At 48.9% G+C, this 21333-nt stretch overlaps 1 long non-coding RNA gene across 1 annotated transcript; it reads right to left on the bottom strand.

Annotated features, from left to right (window-relative positions):
• Nucleotides 1–740: 740 nt before the first annotated feature.
• On the bottom strand, nucleotides 741–14892 carry LOC142922681 (uncharacterized). Its single transcript, XR_012940232.1, has 3 exons — nucleotides 14662–14892; nucleotides 13222–13616; nucleotides 741–2670 (listed from the first exon to the last, which is right to left on the bottom strand). It is a non-coding gene; the product is annotated as an uncharacterized LOC142922681 (long non-coding RNA).
• Between the last annotated feature and the right edge of the window lie 6441 nt (nucleotides 14893–21333).

Raw genomic sequence — 21333 nt, 5'->3', positions numbered from 1 at the left:
CCCATGCAGCTCATCGAAAAGAATGAGCATCTGGGATCCCTGCAGGTGGGGATTTTGGGTTACCAGCGTGTGGTGGCAGAGCTGCACGCTGAGCTGGCGCCATGCACGACGAGGATCCCACTTCCAGCAACAGCCACAAGGTCCCTCACAGGGGCCCTTCTTATACTCTCAGCGTAGCCTCGCTCCGCCACGGCCACGCCCCTTCTCTGGAACCTACTAGCGGGTTCCCGATGGCCCCCCCTCTGTGACCTTTCCCCTAGATGTCCCCCTCTCGTGTCTATCGTGGCCTGCTGACGTGGGTACTACCATACACCGCAGTTACCCTTTTTTACCAGCAGCCAGCGCTATGCCACTACACATACTCTATCAATATTTTTTCCCCACATACCGGATTTATGGTGAATATTTTTCAAGTGTAAACTAATTTTACATGATAAACAACTAATAATACACACAGTATAATAGACAAATATATCAATAATATGGCAGTCCTCGACTTACGAACGCATTTAGTTCCTGAGGCCCATTCATAAGTCGGAACGGTTCGTAATTCGGAATACAATATTGTGCGATATTTAAATTCCCATATTGTCAGTGTTATCAAATGTGTTAAGGTTCAACAAAAGAGTCAAGCATTGTTAAACTCGTAAATAAGAAATCATGTACATTTGCATTAACACTAAAATTATAGTGTATCGTAAGTAATACATAAAATGTAGTAAAAATATTTGTTTCATTTTCACTCACCGCTTTCAAATCACAAGCGTGCTCACCGCTACACTTGTAGCTTAATAGGCTGTTGGGGCACGTGCTGTTAGCGATAGCCTATGAAAGCCAGCACGGCATGCGAGGGGTTGTGTGCCAGCACCACACCCAGCTGCATTTGTGTCCCGAGTGGTGATGTTTATACAGCGCGCTAGGTGCTCATTTGAGGCCGAGTTGACCTACGGGAGGCCCAGGAATGGTTCAGATAATCGTCACTGGTGTTGGCCGTGACTTGGAATTGAACTTGGGTCGGTGGGTTTGTAGCGCAGCGCGTGAACTGCAACACTATCGCTCCCCACACAATCACTTTCACATATACGCACATGTGCGCGTGCACGAGGCTGACTCATGACATCTCGTGGAGGATCGCAGCACTGAACAAAATAGTTCTGTGGTTCAGTTTGGAAGTGCAAGTTCGCGTTTTAAAGTCAATGGTAACCAAAAATTAATACAGTTCATAGAAACAGATTCGGAAGTCGGGTATCCGTAAGTCGGGTCTCCGTAAGTATGGTGTTCCTAAGTCGAGGACTGTATGTATACACTTATTTTTCACACTGAAGGTTGTACAGAATGGATGCGCACTAGGTTACTGAGCATTCTCTGTTTAAGGACTGTACCACGTTACGATCCACCATCCCACCTCTAGTAGAAGTACCTACGACTACTAGACCATCTGCTCCCCTCTGCTACATGCATCTACATCCCCTCCCTCTTTTTGGTTGGGAAGCGATCTTAATCTATTATTTTAATCCAGATTTTGGGTTAATTAATTCCTAAAAAATGTTTAACATAAAACTTTCGTGACTGCAGGAATTCATATTCTTGATTCTTTCGGTAAAGTCACGTACTTTTTTTAATAATATAAAAAAAAACCCACGACGTTTCGATTGCAACACAAGCGGTCTTCATCATGCTTTTATAGGTGTTATCTTGGTTTGTATTGATGGTGGTTGCCCATCCAAGCACTTGAGGTTCAACCATGCTTTTCTTCCAAGATCTGAGATGATTGGATGCATTTCGGTTTATTTGGTCAAAGGTGGTGTATGGACATCTGTGTAAAAGAGCTTCGTAGCTCATTACATTACTCAATTATAAATGAAGATCCTGGTTGTGTGTGTCATTATACCTGTATGTTCTGCAATAACCTCACGCAGTCGTTAAAATGCTTTCCTGTGTCCCTCTGCCGCCATTTGCCCGTGGCCCACGCAGTTCATTGACAGGAATTGGCAACTGGAATCTCTGCAGGCAGAGATTCAGTGGTATCAACGTGTAGTGGCAGAGCTGCACGCTGAGCTGGCGCCCTACCGCGATAACGAGCAGAGTGAACACTCGGAGCAGCAGCGTCTGCAGAGCGAGGTGGAGGTGAGTGCACAGCACTCGCGCATCGCACACACACACACGTATATAATTTGCGTTTAACGTAAATAATAGATTCATGCACACACGATTCAGTGTATTATGATAATGATGAGCTGGTCTAACCATCACGTTAAGCCGTCATGGTCCCCGTTTACAAATACAGATTATCTATCTATAGACAATTTCATTATTGCTGGACACAGTGATAACGATGAGAATGATTTAGCACCTTTCTGTACACCGGGGCATCTCAGAGCGCTTTACATCACATCTCATCTCAACACGTGTGAAAGGGCACCCCCAAAGACAGATGTCCCTGTGGGCACAAGGTGACTCAGCACCTGGTGTGCAATTGGCATTTGTCTGCCAAGTACTGAGTTGTGTGTAGTGTCTAATGGGTCAGTATGTCCACAGCTTGTCACGGTTGAGGAGGAAGAGTAGCCTCATGCAGAAGCTGCACGTGGCACGGCAGGCATGAAGGAAGCTGTGGAACAACTCGAGGAGCTGCTTGGCCTCGTCTGGCAACCCTGGTCAGCTGGTTCAGAACTGGAGGAGGAGAAGCAGCTGTTGTGAATCCCTGCAACAGCCGTCCCTGTGAGCTGCCCCTCACTACAGAGAGCTCCATGGAGAGCATGGCGATGATCACACCCACTCACCCACCCACCCAATCACCCACCGACCCACTCACCCTGTAACTCACTTACTCACCCTCATAACTTACCCAATCATTTACCCAGTCATCCACCCATCCACTCAATCACCCACTCACTCATCCACCCATCCACTCACTAACTCACTCACCAACCCACTCATCCACCAACCCCACACCCACTCACCCACTTATTAACACAGGCATTCATTCACTAACTCAACCACTAACTCACCCACCCACCAACTCACCCACAAACTCACTAACCAACCCAACCACCCACTCATTCACTTAACAAACCACCTACTCACTCAAGAACCAACCCACTCACCACCCACTCACCTACTACCAACGCAACCTCTCACTCACTCACCCACCCATTCACTCACTGACGTATCCACTCAATAACTAACTCATCCCAACCACTCCTTCACGCACCCACCAACCGATTAACCACCCACTCACTCACCCACTCACCCTCTCACTTGCCAACACACTCACCCAATCAATCACCCACCCATCCACTCACTCACTAACCTACCCACGCACCGTTTCACCCACTCACTCACCCATCAACTCACTCAACAACCCATCCACTCACTCAAAAACCCACCCATGAACTCAACCATCCACCGAGCCACCAGCACAGACTCACCCAGTCACCGACTCCATCACCCACAGACTAACAGACAAATTAACTCAAACACCCACTAACTCACCCACTGAATCACCAATCCACTCAACCACTCACTCAATCTCTAACCCATCCACTCACTCGTGCACTCACCCACCCACTCACCAATCCACTCACTAACTCACCCACTCACTCATTCATTCACCCCACTCAATCAACAACCCATCCACTCTGTCTCACTATTGCATCTTCACTATCGCATCCACTAAGTCGCCTGTCACTAACGAACCCACGCACGTAGTCACCCAGTGAACAACCCACCCACTCACCCATTACCCAGGCTACCACTCCACTACTCCCCCACCCACCTAGTCACTCCTGACCCACCCACAAACCCACTCACCTACCCCCCAACCCACTCACCTACCCGCCAACCCACTCACCTACCCGCCAACCTGCTCACCTACCCCCCAACCCACTCACCTACCCCCCAACCCACTCCCTGCCAACCCACTAACCCACCCGCCAACCCCCTCACCCACCCGCCAACCCACTCCCCTTCCCGCCAACCCACTAACCCATCCACAAACCCACTCACACACCCACCAACCAATTCACCCACCCAATAACCCACCCAACTACTCACTCACATACCCACCCACTCATTCAGCCACACTCACGCATAAACTCACCGACTCAACCTCCCACACTCACCCACCCATCCATTCTGCCAGTGGGGGGGGAGGGGGGGGGGGTGTGATGGCACGTGGCCCCCCCAATGATCCGACCAAAATCCCTAATTTCGATCGGATCATTGGGGTTTATTAGTAATAAATCGGCATTTTGCGACCCCTACTGCCACTGTGTAGCATATTATTACGTGCCAGGAACTCTATGAGATGATAGGATAATAGTCTGAGTCCATAATTGGCAATAAGTAACGGCAAAGCAGTTATAAGTGACTCACAGAATTGTGCGAAGTTGCGCATAGTACACAACTTCCCTCAAGGCATTCACCTTTAGTGAGCGCGATGCCGATCACACAACACGTTCGAATCCGACCCTCGATCGATGGCTGCGCCATCGCTGGACACGCGTCGAATAAAAAGCAAGGGACAAGTTCTTACTTACTAACAACTCCTATGATTTTTCATTGCTGGAGGGGTTTCCCCCCTACCTGAAAATCCTGGCTCTGCCATTGCACCCGCCCAATCACAAACCCATCCTGTCATCCAACCACACCCACAAATCACTCACTCATTCACTCACCCCTCCGCTCACCCACTCAATCTCTAACCCACCCACTAGCTTACCCACTTACTCAATCTCTAACCTGCCCGCCCACCCACAAACTCACCCATCCTGACGCACTCATCAAGCAACCCACTCAATCTTGTACCCACGAGCTCACTCACCCACCCACCCACTCACCCACCCACACACTTATGCACAGACTCACTCACCCACCCACTCACTCACCCACCCACTCATTCAGTTACACACCAACACATTAACTCATCCACTCAACATACCACACTCACACACTCATTCAACAATCCATCCATCCTCTCATTCAGCCACTGACTCACCCATTCACTCACACCCTCAACCTCCCACACTCATCCACTCACCCACCCTCCCACTAAGTCAACCACATACACCTACTCACCACCCACTCACCCATTACCCATGCAACAACTCACCCGCTTGCCCACCCACTCACTCATCCACCCATCCACTCACTCACTCGGTCAACCACCCATTCACTCACCCAGCCATTCCATCCATTCACTAACCCACGAACTGACCGACCCCTTCACTCACCAAACCCCTCACTCACCCAAACCCTCACTCATCCACACACTCACCCACTCAACCCCCCACATTCACCCACCCACTCACCAACCCACCCTCTCATCCAGCTATTCAATTACCCATCCCCACTCACTCCTTCAACATTGCACACTCATCCAATCACCCACCCACTAACTCAAACACCCTCACACTTACCAATGCACTCACCCACTCACTCACTCATCCATCCACTCAATCACCCACGCACCACATCACTGACCCAACCCATCAACTCATGAACCCACCCATTATTCAGAAACTCACCCAGGCACTGACCTACTCACCCACGACGCACTACACACGTAACTACTCACCCATTCTCCCACCAACTGACTCAATTTCTCACCCACCCACCCGCTTGACTCACTTACTCAATCACTCTCCCACTCACTCACCCAGTCATCCACCCATCCAGTCACTCACTCAGCCACACAACTCACTCACTTAATGACTCACCCACCCACTAGCGCTCCTACTAACTCATTCACCCACCCCTCACTCACCTAACCACTCACTCCCTTCAAGCTCCCACACTGCTCGCATTAGCCACCGACTTAATCAACCACAAATATCCACACACTCACCCGTCCACTCACCCACTCAATCACACAACCACCCACTCCGTCACACAACCACCCACTCAATCTCTAACCCACCCACTCACTCACCAACCCCCACACCCACCTACTCATCCACCCACGTATTAACAGGCATTCGTTCACTCTCTCACCCACGAACTCACCTTCTCACCCACCCACAAAGTCACGAACCAACCCAACCACCCACTCACTCACTCAACATCCCATCCACTCACTCAACAATCCACTCACTCAAATACCTACCCACGCACTCACAAACTCACCGTATCATCCAACCACTAACTCACCCATCCCCTCACCCACTCATGCACTAACTCACTATCGCATCCACTAACTCTCCTGCCACGAACTCATCCACCCACATACTCACCCAGTCACTCACCCACTACTGAGGCTACAACTCCACTACACCCACTCACTCACTCGCCCACCCACCAACCCACTCACCTATTCGCCAACCCACTCACCTACCCGCCAACCCACTCATCTACCCGCCAACCCACTCACTTATCCGTCAACCCACTCACCTATCCGCCAACCCACTCACCTACCCGGCAACCCACTCATCTACCTGCCAACCCACTCACCTACCAGCCAAACCACTCACCTACCAGCCAACCCACTCACCTACCAGCAAACCCACTCACCTACCCGCCAACCCACTCAGCAACCACTCGCGCATAAACTCACTCACTGAACCTCCCACATTCACCCACCCACTAACCAACCCACCCTCTCATCCAACCATTGAATCACCCATCGACTCATCCCTTCAACCTCGCACAGTCATCCAATCACCCACCCACTAACTCAAACACCCATTCACTCACCCATCCCTCCACTCACCTACTCAATCACATAACCACCAACTCAATCTCTAACCCAAACACTCACCAACTCACCCATCTTCTTATTCACTCAATCTTGTACCCATTAACTCTAATCACTCACCCACATTCCCATTCACTAACTCACTCACCAACACTCACACACCAACTCAGCCAGCCACGACCCACTACCCACGTAACCACTCACCCACCCAAGCATTAAATCACCCATCCACTCACCTTTTCAACCTCCCACTCATCCAATCACCCACCCACTAACTCAAACACAAACATCCATTCACTCACCCACCCACCTGCTCACTCACCCACGCACCAAACCACCCATGCACCAAACCACCCACCCACCCAATCACTCACCCACACACATTTTCACCCAGCCACCCTCTCAAACCCGTACCCACTAACACACCCACTGACCTACCCTCACCCACCCACTCATGAACTCACCCATCCAATTATTAACCCACCCACTAACCCACTAACTCACCCACTAATTCACCAACCCGACCACTCACCAACACGGCCTAAATATAAATTATGTTTGTTTTACCAGGCAAGGCCCACTGAGATATATGGATTGTTTTCAGAAGCAACTTCGCCACAAATGATAGCTCAACAGAGTGGCTTATCACGTATACATTTATAGCAGCCAACTCCTCTAAATGCATGTTTCTAAATGTGGAATCGAACCCACAACATCCTGTATACCCGGCGAGGTAGTTAACATCTTGCCACCATGACACTCCATTCTCTGACTCTCCCACCCACGAAACCACACACTCAAACACCGACCCACTAACTCAACCATCCATTAATTCAACCACCGAGCCTTGCACACACTCACTCACCCAGCCACGCACTCGCCAAGCCACGCACTCAATCTCTAATCCACACTCACTCACCAAGCCTCTCACCTACTACCCATCGAACGTCGCACCCACTCATCCACGCACCCACCCACAAAACCGCCCATCTACACACCAAATAAAAATGTAGCTTTTTTTTTACTTTACTAGGTAAGGCCCATGCTATATACATCTTTTTCAGAAACAAGCAGAGTACAAATGATTGCTCAATGGAATGGCTTTTCACATAGAACGTTATAGCAGTCAAAGTCTATAAATGCATGTTTCTAAATGTGGAGGGGCAACCTGGAGTACCCAGAGAAAATTCCATGCAACCACGGGGGAGAACGTGCAAACTCTAGATATACAGGCGAGGTTCATAAAATTTTGCCACCTTGACATTCCACTCTTTAACTCAACCACCCACTCAAACACCCACCCACCCACACACAAACCACTTGTAGAGTAAAATGGGGACGTGACGTCATGTGTGCCGTCTAGTGCGATGACGTCACGGAACGTGGCATCATGCGCGCTGGGCGGCTCGATGACGTCATGTCTCCTCTAGTATTTAAGGGGGACCCCGTGACGAAAGCGGGATCACTGTGGGAACGGGTAGAGTGAGAAGGGTGGAGAGGGAACCAGGGGTAGAGAGGGATCGACGAAGAGTCAGGAGTGAAGCCGGTGGTAGCCGTAGGAGGTGCTGCTCTTCCCGGTCGGTGGGGTTGGCAAGTTCCCCCATCCGACTCGAGGGAGAGAGACCGGAGCTAGCCGGGCTGGACCAGGACTTAGTGTAGGACCCCTAACCCCTGGGAAGTTGTCACACCCTTTGTGTTATTGTAATATACTTAATAAACCTTTGGCGAAAGCCCTTACCCTCAAGCCGTCTCCGAGTCGTCGTCGGGAACTCAACACACTAACCAAATCAATCTCTAACTGACTGACTCACCCACACACCCACAAACTAATTCACCAACCCACTTACCAGCCCACCCACTCCCTAACTCAACAACCCACTCACTCAACAATCCACTCACCCACCAGGTCACCTATTCACTCCCTCACACACCCACCCATCCACCAACTCAATGTCTAACTCACACACTCACCCACCCAACCAATCACAAACTCACCCAGCCACTCACCCTGCCACAAAATCAATCTCTAACCCACGCACTCAACATTCCACCTACTCACTAATCCAAACTGACTAAATTCAACTATTTTTTAAGTTACCAGGTAAGACCCACAGAGCTATATAAAATATTTTTCCAAAGTAACCTGGCCACAAATGAGAGCTTCACTAAGTGGCCTATCACACAGTAATGTATAGCAGCCAAATCCGATAAATGAATGTTTCTAAATGTGGAGTCGAAATCCACGTGACCATAGAGCACATGCAAACCCCAAATATACAAGCATCAGGGTTGGGATGGAACCTACGAACTCCAAAATACCAGGCGACGTAGCTAACATCTCGCCACAGTGGCGTACAATTCTCGAACTCACCCACTCAACTACTAAAGCCACCCACCAACCCACTCACAAACCCACTCACCCTGCCATGCACTCAATTTCTAATCAACGCACTCACGCACACACCCACTCACTCACTCAACCACTCATCCACGCACCAACCTACACATGCACTCACTAACTCACTCACCCACCCACCCACCCAACCTACCCACCCACTCACCCCACCCACTCACTCAGTGACCAACTCACGATCCAACCCACCCACTCACACTGTGACTCACTCAATCTCCCAACAACTCACCCAGCCCCTCACCTACTTACTTAACCACCCATTCACTCACCGACCAACGCACTCACCGCCCACTCACCCAACTGTAAACTATAATTTAACTATTTTAATTTTACCAGGAAAGGCCCACGGAGCTATATAGATTTTTTTCATAAGCGACGCGGCCACAAATGACTGCTCAAATAAGTCAGTGAGTGCGTGTGTAGGTGGGTGCGTGGATGAGTGGTTGAGCGAGTGAGTGGGTGTGTGCATGAGTGCGTTGATTAAAAATTGAGTGCATGGTAGGGTGAGCGGGTTTGTGAGTGGGTTGGTGGGTGGCTTTAGTAGTTGAGTGGGTGAGTTCCAGAACAGCCAAAACCTCGAAATGCATGTTTCTAAATATGGAGAGAAAACCCGGAGGACTCGGAGAAAAATCCATGCAACCACAAGAACATGCACACTCCAAATATACAGGCGTCATAATCGAGATCGAACCCACAACCTCCTGTACAAAAGGCGAGGTAGTTAATATGTCACCACCATGGCGCTCCACTTTCTTGACTCAGTCACCCACTCACCCACCCATTCAGCCACCTACCCACTCAGAAACACCCACCCACTCAAAAACCCGCACGTTGCCACCAACTCAACCACTTACCGACACATCCACTTACACACCCACCCATCCACCCACTCAATCTCTAACTCGCACACTCACCAGTCCACCCGCTCACGCAGCTACTTACCTACTCACCCACTCACCCTGCCACCCACTCACCCTGCCGCCCACTCAACCTCTAACCGACCTACCGACCCAACCAGCCACCCACCCCCTAAACTAAACTACTTTTTATTTCACCAGGTACGGCTCATTGAGCTATATAGACCCTTTTCAGAATCGGCCTGGCTACAAATGATAGATAAACTAAGTGGCTTATCACATACATTTATTGCAGCCAAATCCTCAAAAGGCATGTTGATTCTAAATGCAGCGGAAAGGACCCGGAGCAAAATCCACATGACCAGGGGGAGAACATGCAAACTCCAAATATACAGGCGGCAGGATCGCAATCGAATCCACAACCTCATGTATACTAGGCGAGGTAGTGAACATTTCACCACCGTAGCGCCCCACTCTTTGACTCACCCAATCACTCACAAGCTCACTTACCCACTCAACCTCCCACATTAACTTACCCACCCAGCAGTCACTCACCCATTCACTCACTCACCTACTTTCTGACCCCATTCAGTCAACAACTCACCGACCCACCCAACCACTCACTTAGTTAACCACTTGCTCACCCACCCACTCACCCTATGACCCACTTAATCTCTAAATCACTCACTCACTAAACTACACACTCACCCACCAACATACTAACTCAAACACTCACCAACGAACTCACTCACCCAACCACGAACTGACCCACTCACTCACCCACAAACTCGCGAACCAAAAACACACATACCCAACCCATCACTCACCCAACCCCTCACTCACCGACTTACTCAATCATCCATCCAGACACTCACCCACTGACCGACCCACCAACTCATTAACTCACCCAGGACTCACTCACTCTGCCACCCATTCAATTTCTAACCCACCCACACACCTACTCCCTCAGCCACTCACCTCTTCACACACTCACCCACTACCCACGTAATTATTCACCCACCCACTAACTCAACCACCCACTAACGCAACCACTGACCCACTCAAACTCATCCACTCAAAAAGCCACCCACTAAAATATCTAAACCACACTCATGCAACCACCCACCCACTCACCCTCACACTTACCAATGCACTTTCCCACTCACTCACCCATCAACTCACTAACCCACCCATTAATTCAGGAACTCACCGAGCCACTGACCTACTCACCCAAGACGCACTACCCACGGAACCACCCACCCACCAACTGACTCAATTTCTCACCCACTCACTCACCCACCCACTAGTGCTCCCACTAACTAATTCATTCATCTACTCACTCACCCACCCCTCACTCACCTAACCATTCACTGCTTCAAGCTCCCATACTGACCAAATCACCCACCGACTAAATCACCCACAAATATCCACTCACTCACCACCCACTCACCCACTACTCACACAACCACTCACCAACTCATTCACTTGCTCACCCACGCATTCACTCACCCCACTCACTCACCAACCATCCACTCACTCACCCACTCACTGAACCACCCCTTCACTTACCCACCCCCTCCATACTTAACCGCAATAACTCACCCACTCAACCTCTCACATCCATCCACTCACTCACCAACCCAACCTTCCACGGTCATCCAATCTCGTACTCACTAACTCAATCACTCACCAACGCACTCACCGTCTCACTCATCCATTCCCTCATCCATCCACTCACTCACCCATTCACCAAATCAATCACGCACAAATTAACTCACCAATTCAACCAGCCACTGAGCTACTCACCCACGAGCCACGTAACCACTCACCCACCCTCCCTCCCACTGAATCTCTAACCTACCCACTCACACATCAACTAACCCACCCATCATCATCTCACTAACCCACCCATCATCTCACCCACTCACCCAGCCACCCACTCAATCTCGCACCCACCAATTCAATCACTCACCCCCCATCCAAGCATTCAATCACCCATTCACTCACCATTTAAATCTCCCACTCATCAAATTACCCTCCCACTCATCCAATCACCCACCCACTCATCCAATCACCCACCCACTAACTCAAACATAAACATCTATTAACTCACCCAATCCTCCGCTCACCTACTCAATCCCATAACCACCAACTCAATATCTAACTCAAACACTCACCAACGAACTCTCAACCTCCCACACTCATGCACTCACCCACCTAACCAGTAACTCAACCACACAAATTCACTAATTCACCCCTTTGCTCAGCCAATCAATCACACAACCACCCACTCAATCTATAACCCATCCACTCACTCAACGACCCATCTTCTCACCCACTCAGCCAACCACCCACTCAACCACACACTAACTGATCAATCCACTCATTCACCCACCCACCAACTCACCCAACCCCTCACTCATGCAACCCCTCACCTCCACCCACCCAACCTCCCACTCTCACCCTACTACTCAATCACCCACTCAATTTACAAACTCAATCACCGACTCCATCACCCATCCACCCATACTGACCCACCCCCTAACTCACCCGCACACCCACTCACCCACCCAATAATTCACCCACTCAACTCACCCACCCCTTCACTCATTCACACACCCACTTAACTTCCCACGCTCACCCACCCATACAACCATTAAATTACACATCCACTCACCCCCTCAACCTCCCACAATCATCCACTCACCCACCCACTAACTCATCCACACACACACTCACTAAACCATAAACACTCATTCACCTACCCCTCTGTTCAGCCATTCAATCACACGATGATTGATTAAATCACTAACCCACCCACTCGCTCCCCCACTCACTCCCCCACCCACTTATGCACTCCCCAACCCACTCATCCTCTCACTTACCCACCAATGCACGCACTCACTGACTCACCGAGCCATTTACACAATTAACAATGCACTTACCAAATCACCCACGCATCCACTCACCCACTCAAACTCCCCCACCCACTCACCATCCGTCTCACTCACCCACTCGACCCCCCTCACTCACCCACTCGACCTCCCACACTCACCCACCTACTCACCAACCCACTCTCTCATCCAACCATTCATTCACCCCCTCAACCTCCCACATTCACCCACTCGGCCACCTACCAACTAACTCAACCACATACACCCGCTCACTCAACATTACCCACTCACCCTCTACCCACGCAATCAATCAATGCCTCCTTCACTCACCCAACCTGTCGCTCACCCAACCCCTCAGCCACCTACCTCCGTCTCAAGCCTCGTGCAGTCCAAGCTCCAGGAGGGCCTCTTCCTCCTCGAACCCGCCGAGGTTGGGTACCGTGTACGTGCCCTCGTGGCCACGCACGCTCACGCGCACACGGGGTCGCGCGTTTGTTCTCGCCACGCGAACCTCGGCCGTTATCTCCCACCCGAGTCCCCGTCCACTGGGGCCCCATTAGGGTCCCCGTCGGGGGGAACAATGAGGTGTCCATCCGCTGTGTCTCCTCCCCTCTCGACCCCGCTAGGACCCCCTGCGCCGCTCACGATATCCCCCCAGGAGGACCCTGTCCCTCCTGTTTCCATCTCGCGGGGTCGCCTCTCCGCACTCCCGCGCTTCAGCAGGCTCAGTGCTTGCACCACCATGCGGCGATCCTCTAAACCTGCGGAGGTGGACGAGGGTGGGGGGGATCATCATCGTCAGCAGCAAATGCAGCATCATTATTATTATAAGCAGCTACAGCAAGTCGCAGCATCATAATCATCATCTGAATTACCACCACCAGCAGGAGCACTATCATCACCATCTTCAACTTGCCAAGCCATCATCATTACATCATCACCAGATTAATAGATCTCTACCATCACCATGCGTAAAGACATTAGCATTATATTCACTATCTCCTGCATATGCTAATCTCAACATAATTATCGTTAACATTATAACCAACATCATATCGATCAACGCACCGGTGTAAATTGTTCTAGTTGTATTCAATACAAATCAGTTAATATTTGCATCACTCGAACGTGCCACACCACTGCTCCACTCCCCACTGCCCTTCTCCATCCTCCCCCTTGCTCCTTGGCCCCTTACCATCTGCCAACTGCCCCCTTGCTGCCCGGGCTCGTGGGTACCCCCAGAGGATTTGTATTCAGCTGTAATATCGAGGCTAGAATACATTTCCGCGTGATAAGCCACTTAGTTGAGTTATCATTTGTGATAGCCAGGTCGCTTCAGAGAAACATCTATGTAGCTCAGTGAGCTTTACCGGGTAAAATACAAAATTGTTTAGTCTTTTTGTCTGATGGTAAGGTACCACGCAAACCACCACCATCATGACTGCTATCAGGCTCCGTAGAGCAGGGTGCGTGTTTGTTGTCATCGTCTACAAGAGCTACACGTGGCAAACCGGGGGTGCTGTCGCATGGCTCGGCGATTGCGCATTTGCAGAATTAATCTGGCAAGGGTCACATGATCAGAAAAGGGGCAGTCCAGCAACATAAACCCTTGCACTGTGCCGCTCCCCACACCTGCAACCAACCAGCGTGGTGAAGTATGGTCAAATACACCGCAACGATCCGCTAGGTTGTGGCGGTCCCCATACAGCAGCGGAATCGTGAAAGGGCCATAGCGTGGTCGCACATCCATCGTCCCACGTGATACCACCTGCGGGGCACGCCTCGCAACGCTCAGGTGAGCGTTACCTGCACTCGCTTCCTGCCGGATAGCTTCAACCACCTGCCAGCCATCGTATCCCGAGGGGAGGTCGGGTCGCTTCATTTGCTCGTCGCTCCACAATTGGAAGTTCCTGGCAAAGGTGCGCGAGGTGGATGAGCTGGAGTCCTGTCTGTGAGCGTGTGGGTTTAGCACGCTGCGCTACAATGAATCCGGCGACCCGAGCTCGATTCCCGCTTACAGCCACCATCACCAGTACGTCCTGGATCTCGAGAGGTCGGTTCAGCCTTAAATTAGTATCTGGTACGATGTGTACACATCGCAACTCGGGAGAAAAAGGCAGCTGAGGGTGGTCCCGGCCACCCACACAGAACATTTGTGAAACCCAGAGATTATGCGTGAAAAACGTGCAGATCATTAGAAAAACAGGCAAATATCTTGCGTGATATAAAATATGGATCATGCGTAAAACACATACCGATCATACGCAAGAAACACACACTCAGGCAATGTATGAAAACACACTCATATGCTGCTGTAGGATACGTTGGTTCAGCAGATGTACAGGGTGATGGATTACAATGTTAAGTTTTTTTTAAATGGCGATGAAGAATATTGTCCATTCATTTGCAGTCCAGCCGTACACTCATTCATTCACGTGCTATCTTTTCGTCTATGCATCGGTCAAACCGCAAGTCAATTATGCAAGAGGACTCAGTCCCCCCCTGCCCCGCCCCCCTCTGCAAGTAGTAGCAGCTCCCTGCACCACCCAGCTAACCCCACACTGCATGCCGCGTTCTGCGCGATGCCTCAAGTTCAAGGTCGTGTGGGTAACACATTACCGTGGTGATTATTTGAAATGTAACTTTTTATTTTACCAGGTAAGTGAGCCATATAGCTCTTTTTAAGAAGCGATCTGGTCACAAATGTTAGTTTTAACGGAGTGGCTCATCTTGTGGAAATTTATAGCAGTAAAATACTCTAAACCAGGGGTCTCAAACTCGCGGCCCGCAGGCCAATTGTGGCCCGCGGAACGATATTTTGTGGCCCACTATTTGGCATCAATTTTTTTTATTAATATATTTTTTTACCATAGCTCAGGCTCGTGACAGCTTCCGGTGTTTGTTGACAAGTTAGCCAACGCGAATTAGCAACGTTAGTCACTTGGTTGAAACGTGATTCCGGAGTGACACCAAGTGGAAGGAAAATATATCCTGTCACCCAGTGCAAGGTACAGAGGACTTAGGAAGTGGGCGGACTCAACAAGTGTAATCAGTCACCTAATAAAGACAACAGAGTGTTGCAATAGGAAAGGGAAAATAATTACATGGATAGCAAATAGCATGAGATGGGTGGCAAGAACAAAAGCCAAATGTTGGTTAGAACCTGAATAATATAAAGAAGTTATAGATTATTATTACAAGAGAAACAAAGAAAAGGAAAAAGGACAGATATGTGCAATCGCAAAAGAAAATAATTTACCAAGAACAATTTAATAAAAAAGAGCAAGAAATTAAAAGATATAAAACATGAGACAATGCACTTGATGTTAAGAATTAAGACAGGTGGAGTAACATGGACACCAGAGTTAGCTCAATGGCATCCAGAGAGATTCGGTAGAGCAGAAGGATATGTAGGATGTGAACAAAAAGAAGAAAATCTAGATCACTTTATTTATGAATGTGAAAGGTATAAACACCTAAGAGAGAACACGATTGATGAATTTAATAATGATAAGAAAAACGAAGTGCTCAAAAAAAGCATGAACAATGATCAAGTTTTCAAATACCTCTCAGAATATATAGAAAGGGCATACTAAATAAGATCCCAAATACTCAGGTATTGGGATAAAAACATGTAAATATATCACCCCCACCTTCCCTGAGCTTTCCAGGATGTTCAAGCGGACCATGTGCCTTTTTGGGAGCACATATCTGTGTGAAAAGCTCTTTTGCACCATGAACTTTAATAAGTCAAAGTACAGGTCCAAACTTACTGATGAGCATTTCAAGCCATACTGAGGGTCTCAATTGCTTCCTCCCTCAAGCCAAATGTGGCTCAGCTGTGTAAGAAGAGGAAGCGCTGCCAGGTCTCTGGAAGCATGGAGTAGGTAAGAGAAGCCTATGTTCTGAAGAACCGTTCATGTTCTGAACTGTTATTAATAAAGATTGAGAAGATTGGATCAGTTGCACTTTTTTTGGAATACTTGATGCGGCCCAGCCTCACCCAGACTCTACCTCCAGCGGCCCCCAGGTAAGTTGAGTTTGAGACTCCTGCTCTGAACGCATGTTTCTAAATATGGAGGGGAAAACTGGAAGACCTGGAGAACAATCCACGCGACCACGGGAGAGAGAGAGACATGCAAACTCCAAATATACAGGCGTCAGGGTCCGGATCGACCACACGACCTCTTGCATACCAGGTGAAGGAGTTAACATCCCACCACCACGGCACCCTTATGTACCAGGCTACACAGTCACGGACTCAAATGAAGACACAGTCCCTTCATTTAACAGTCTGTTCGATAAATACGTGCTCTTAGCGAGCACCTATTAAGGCTAGCATGCCACACGAGGGGGTGGGTGGTCAGTTTTAGCCAGGATAGCCCTACTGGCTCTTTTCAGGAGGGTTCTACCACATTTCCCAGCAATGATTACTAGGCACAGTATATTCCAACTGGGTAATTTGCGTGCAATTATATTTAATTCGGTTAATCTGGTCCATGACGCTGGGATCTTCAACGTCCACTGAAGCAGACGGCACATGGTGTCTTTCCGGTGAACACGCCTGTAGCATTAAACAGGGCGGCCGCTGGATTCAAACCGCGAACATCTACGACAAGCTGTACACGTACAACTGCTACAGACACACGCCGAGTGTGTAATCACTCAATATGTGAGTGATTACACGCAACATTGTTGCGTGATTAAACACAACGTTGTTGTGTGTGTAATCACACACAACAACGTTGTGTGTGTAATCACACACAAAAATATTGATGAGACGCAACGACGTTGTGTTGAGTGTAGTCACAAACAACAACGTTGTGTTGAGTGTAATCACTCAAAACGACATTGTGTTGAGTGTAATCACTCACAACGACGTTGTGTTGAGTGTAATCACAAACAACAACGTTGTGTTGAGTGTAATCACAAACAACAACGTTGTGTTGAGTGTAATCACTCAAAACGACATTGTGTTGAGTGTAATTACACACAACGACGTTGTGTTTAGTGTAATCACTCACAACGACGTTGTGTTTAGTGTAATCACTAACAACGACGTTGTGTTTAGTGTAATCACTAACAACGACGTTGTGTTTAGTGTAATCACTAACAACGACGTTGTGTTGAGAGTAATCACTTACAACAACAACGTTGTGTTGAGTGTAATCACAGGCAACAATGTTGATGACACACAGCGTCCAACAGAGGGCGTCGTAGTCGTGCCATGGGGAGGCGGCGAGTGATGAACGCCACTGCGGCGCCGCAAAGAGATCAGAGCCGTGATATTTATTTATTTGTACACTGGAGGAGGAATCCGATGAGCTACGAAGTTCTTTATCACAAACGTCCAGCGTCTTGGCCGTCACGATAGAACGAGGCCGATAAACGTGGAGGTATAAATGAGGGTGATGCTAAGTCGGTGTGCCGTGCCCTAAGTGAGGTTGCCATGGGCGTGTGTGTTGGCCGTGTCAGGAGCGGGTGAGGAGGACGAGGCAAGGGGTCAGGAGGACGAGGTGAAGGGTAAGAAGAACGAGGTCAGGAGGTGAGGGGTGAGGAGGACGAGATGAGGTGTGAAGAGGACGAGGAGAGGGGTGAGGAGAACGAGGAGTGAAGAGAACGAGGGGTGAGGAGGACGAGGGTGAGGAGGACGAGGGGTGAGGAGGACGAGGGGTGAGGAGGACGAGGGGTGAGGAGGACGAGGGGTGAGGAGGACGAGGCGAGGGGTGAGGAGGAGGCGAGGGGTGAGAACGAGGGATGAGGAGGACGAGGCGATGGATGAGGAGGACGAGGTGATGGGTGAGGACGAGGTGAGGAGAGCGAGGGGTTAGAGAAGGACGAGGTGAGGGTAAGGAGGATGAGCTAAGGGGTAAAGATGACGAGGCAAGGGGTAAAGATGACGAGGCAAGGGGTGAGGACGAGGCGAGGACGAGGCGAGGACGAGGTGAGGAGGACGAAGTGAGGGCGAGGTGAGGGGTGAGGAATACGAGCTGAGGGATGAGAAGGACGAGGTGAGGGGTGAGGAGGACGAAGCGACCCGAGCTCGATTCCCGCTTACAGCCACCATCACCACTGCGTCCTGGATCTCGAGAGGTCGGTTCAGCCTTAAATTAGTATCTGGTACGTTGTGTACACATCGCAACTCGGGAGAAAAAGGCAGCTGAGGGTGGTCCCGGCCACCCACACAGAACATGTGTGAAACCCAGAGATTATGCGTGAAACACGTGCAGATCATTAGAAAAACAGGCAAATATCTTGTGTGATATCAAATATGGATCATGCGTAAAACACATACCGATCATACGCAAGAAACACACACTCAGGCAATGTATGAAAACACACTCATATGCTGCTGTAGGATACGTTGGTTCAGCAGATGTACAGGGTGATGGATTACAATGTAAAGTTTTTTTTAAATGGCGATGAAGAATATTGTCCATTCATTTGCAGTCCAGCCGTACACTCATTCATTCACGTGCTATCTTTTCATCTATGCATCGGTCAATCCGCAAGTCAATTATGCAAGAGGACTCAGTCCCCCCCTGCCCCGCCCCCCTCTGCAAGTAGTAGCAGCTCCCTGCACCACCCAGCTAACCCCACACTGCATGCCGCGTTCTGCGCGATGCCTCAAGTTCAAGGTCGTGTGGGTGACACATTACCGTGGTGATTATTTGAAATGTAACTTTTTATTTTACCAGGTAAGTGAGCCACATAGCTCTTTTTAAGAAGCGATCTGGTCACAAATGTTAGTTTTAACGGAGTGGCTCATCTTGTGGAAATTTATAGCAGTAAAATACAGGCCAATTGTGGCCCGCGAAACGATATTTTGTGGCCCACTATTTGGCACCTATTATTTATTTATTTTTAAATTATTATATTTTTTTTACCATAGCTCAGGCTCGTGACAGCTTCCGGTGTTTGTTGACAAGTTAGCCAACGCGAATTAGCAACGTTAGTCACTTGGTTGAAACGTGATTCCGGAGTGACACCAAGTGGAAGGAAAATATATCCTGTCACCCAGTGCAAGGTACAGAGGACTTAGGAAGTGGGCGGACTCAACAAGTGTAATCAGTGACCTAATAAAGACAACAGAGTGTTGCAATAGGAAAGGGAAAATAATTACATGGATAGCAAATAGCATGAGATGGGTGGCAAGAACAAAAGAACCTGAATATTATAAAGAAGCTATAGATTATTATTACAAGAGAAACAAAGAAAAGGAAAAAGGACAGATATGTGCAATCGCAAAAGAAAATAATTTACCAAGAACAATTTAATCAAAAAGAGCAAGAAATTAAAAGATATAAAACATGAGACAATGCACTTGATGTTAAGAATTAAGACAGGTGGAGTAACATGGACACCAGAGTTAGCTCAATGGCATCCAGAGAGATTCGGTAGAGCAGAAGGATATGTAGAATGTGAACAAAAAGAAGAAAATCTAGATCACTTTATTTATGAATGTGAAAGGTATAAACACCTGAGAGAGAACACGATTGATGAATTTAATAATGATAAGAAAAACGAAGTGCTCAAAAAAAGCATGAACAATGATAAAGTTTTCAAATACCTCTCAGAATATATAGAAAGGGCATACTAAATAAGATCCCAAATACTCAGGTATTGGGATAAAAACATGTAAATATATCACCCCCACCTTCCCTGAGCTTTCCAGGATGTTCAAGCGGACCATGTGCCTTTTTGGGAGCACATATCTGTGTGAAAAGCTCTTTTGCACCATGAACTTTAATAAGTCAAAGTACAGGTCCAAACTTACTGATGAGCATTTCAAGCCATACTGAGGGTCTCAATTGCTTCCTCCCTCAAGCCAAATGTGGCTCAGCTGTGTAAGAAGAGGAAGCGCTGCCAGGTCTCTGGAAGCATGGAGTAGGTAAGAGAAGCCTATGTTCTGAAGAACCGTTCATGTTCTGAACTGTTATTAATAAAGATTGAGAAGACTGGATCAGTTGCACTTTTTTTTGGAATACTTGATGCGGCCCAGCCTCACCCAGACTCTACCTCCAGCGGCCCCCAGGTAAGTTGAGTTTGAGACTCCTGCTCTAAACGCATGTTTCTAAATATGGAGGGAAAAACTGGAAGACCTGGAGAACAATCCACGCGACCACGGGAGAGAGAGAGACATGCAAACTCCAAATATACAGGCGTCAGGGTCCGGATCGAACCCACAACCTCTTGCATACCAGGTGAAGGAGTTAACATCCCACCACCGCGGCACCCTTATGTACCAGGTTACACAGTCACGGACTCAAATGAAGACACAGTCCCTTCATTTAACAGTCTGTTCGATAAATAAGTTCTGTTAGCGAGCACCTATTAAGGCTAGCATGCCACACGAGGGGGTGGGTGGTCAGTTTTACCCAGGATAGCCCTACTGGCTCTTTTCAGGAGGGTTCTACCACATTTCCCAGCAATGATTACTAGGCACAGTATATTCCAACTGGGTAATTTGCGGGCAAT

The sequence above is a fragment of the Petromyzon marinus genome, unplaced genomic scaffold, assembly GCF_048934315.1.
Source record: "Petromyzon marinus isolate PM22_M1 ecotype Great Lakes invasive population unplaced genomic scaffold, UKy_Petmar_22M1.pri1.0 PM_Scaffold_14, whole genome shotgun sequence".
In the NCBI taxonomy this organism is placed as follows: domain Eukaryota; kingdom Metazoa; phylum Chordata; class Hyperoartia; order Petromyzontiformes; family Petromyzontidae; genus Petromyzon; species Petromyzon marinus.
This window is presented reverse-complemented; position numbering and strand designations above follow the sequence as displayed.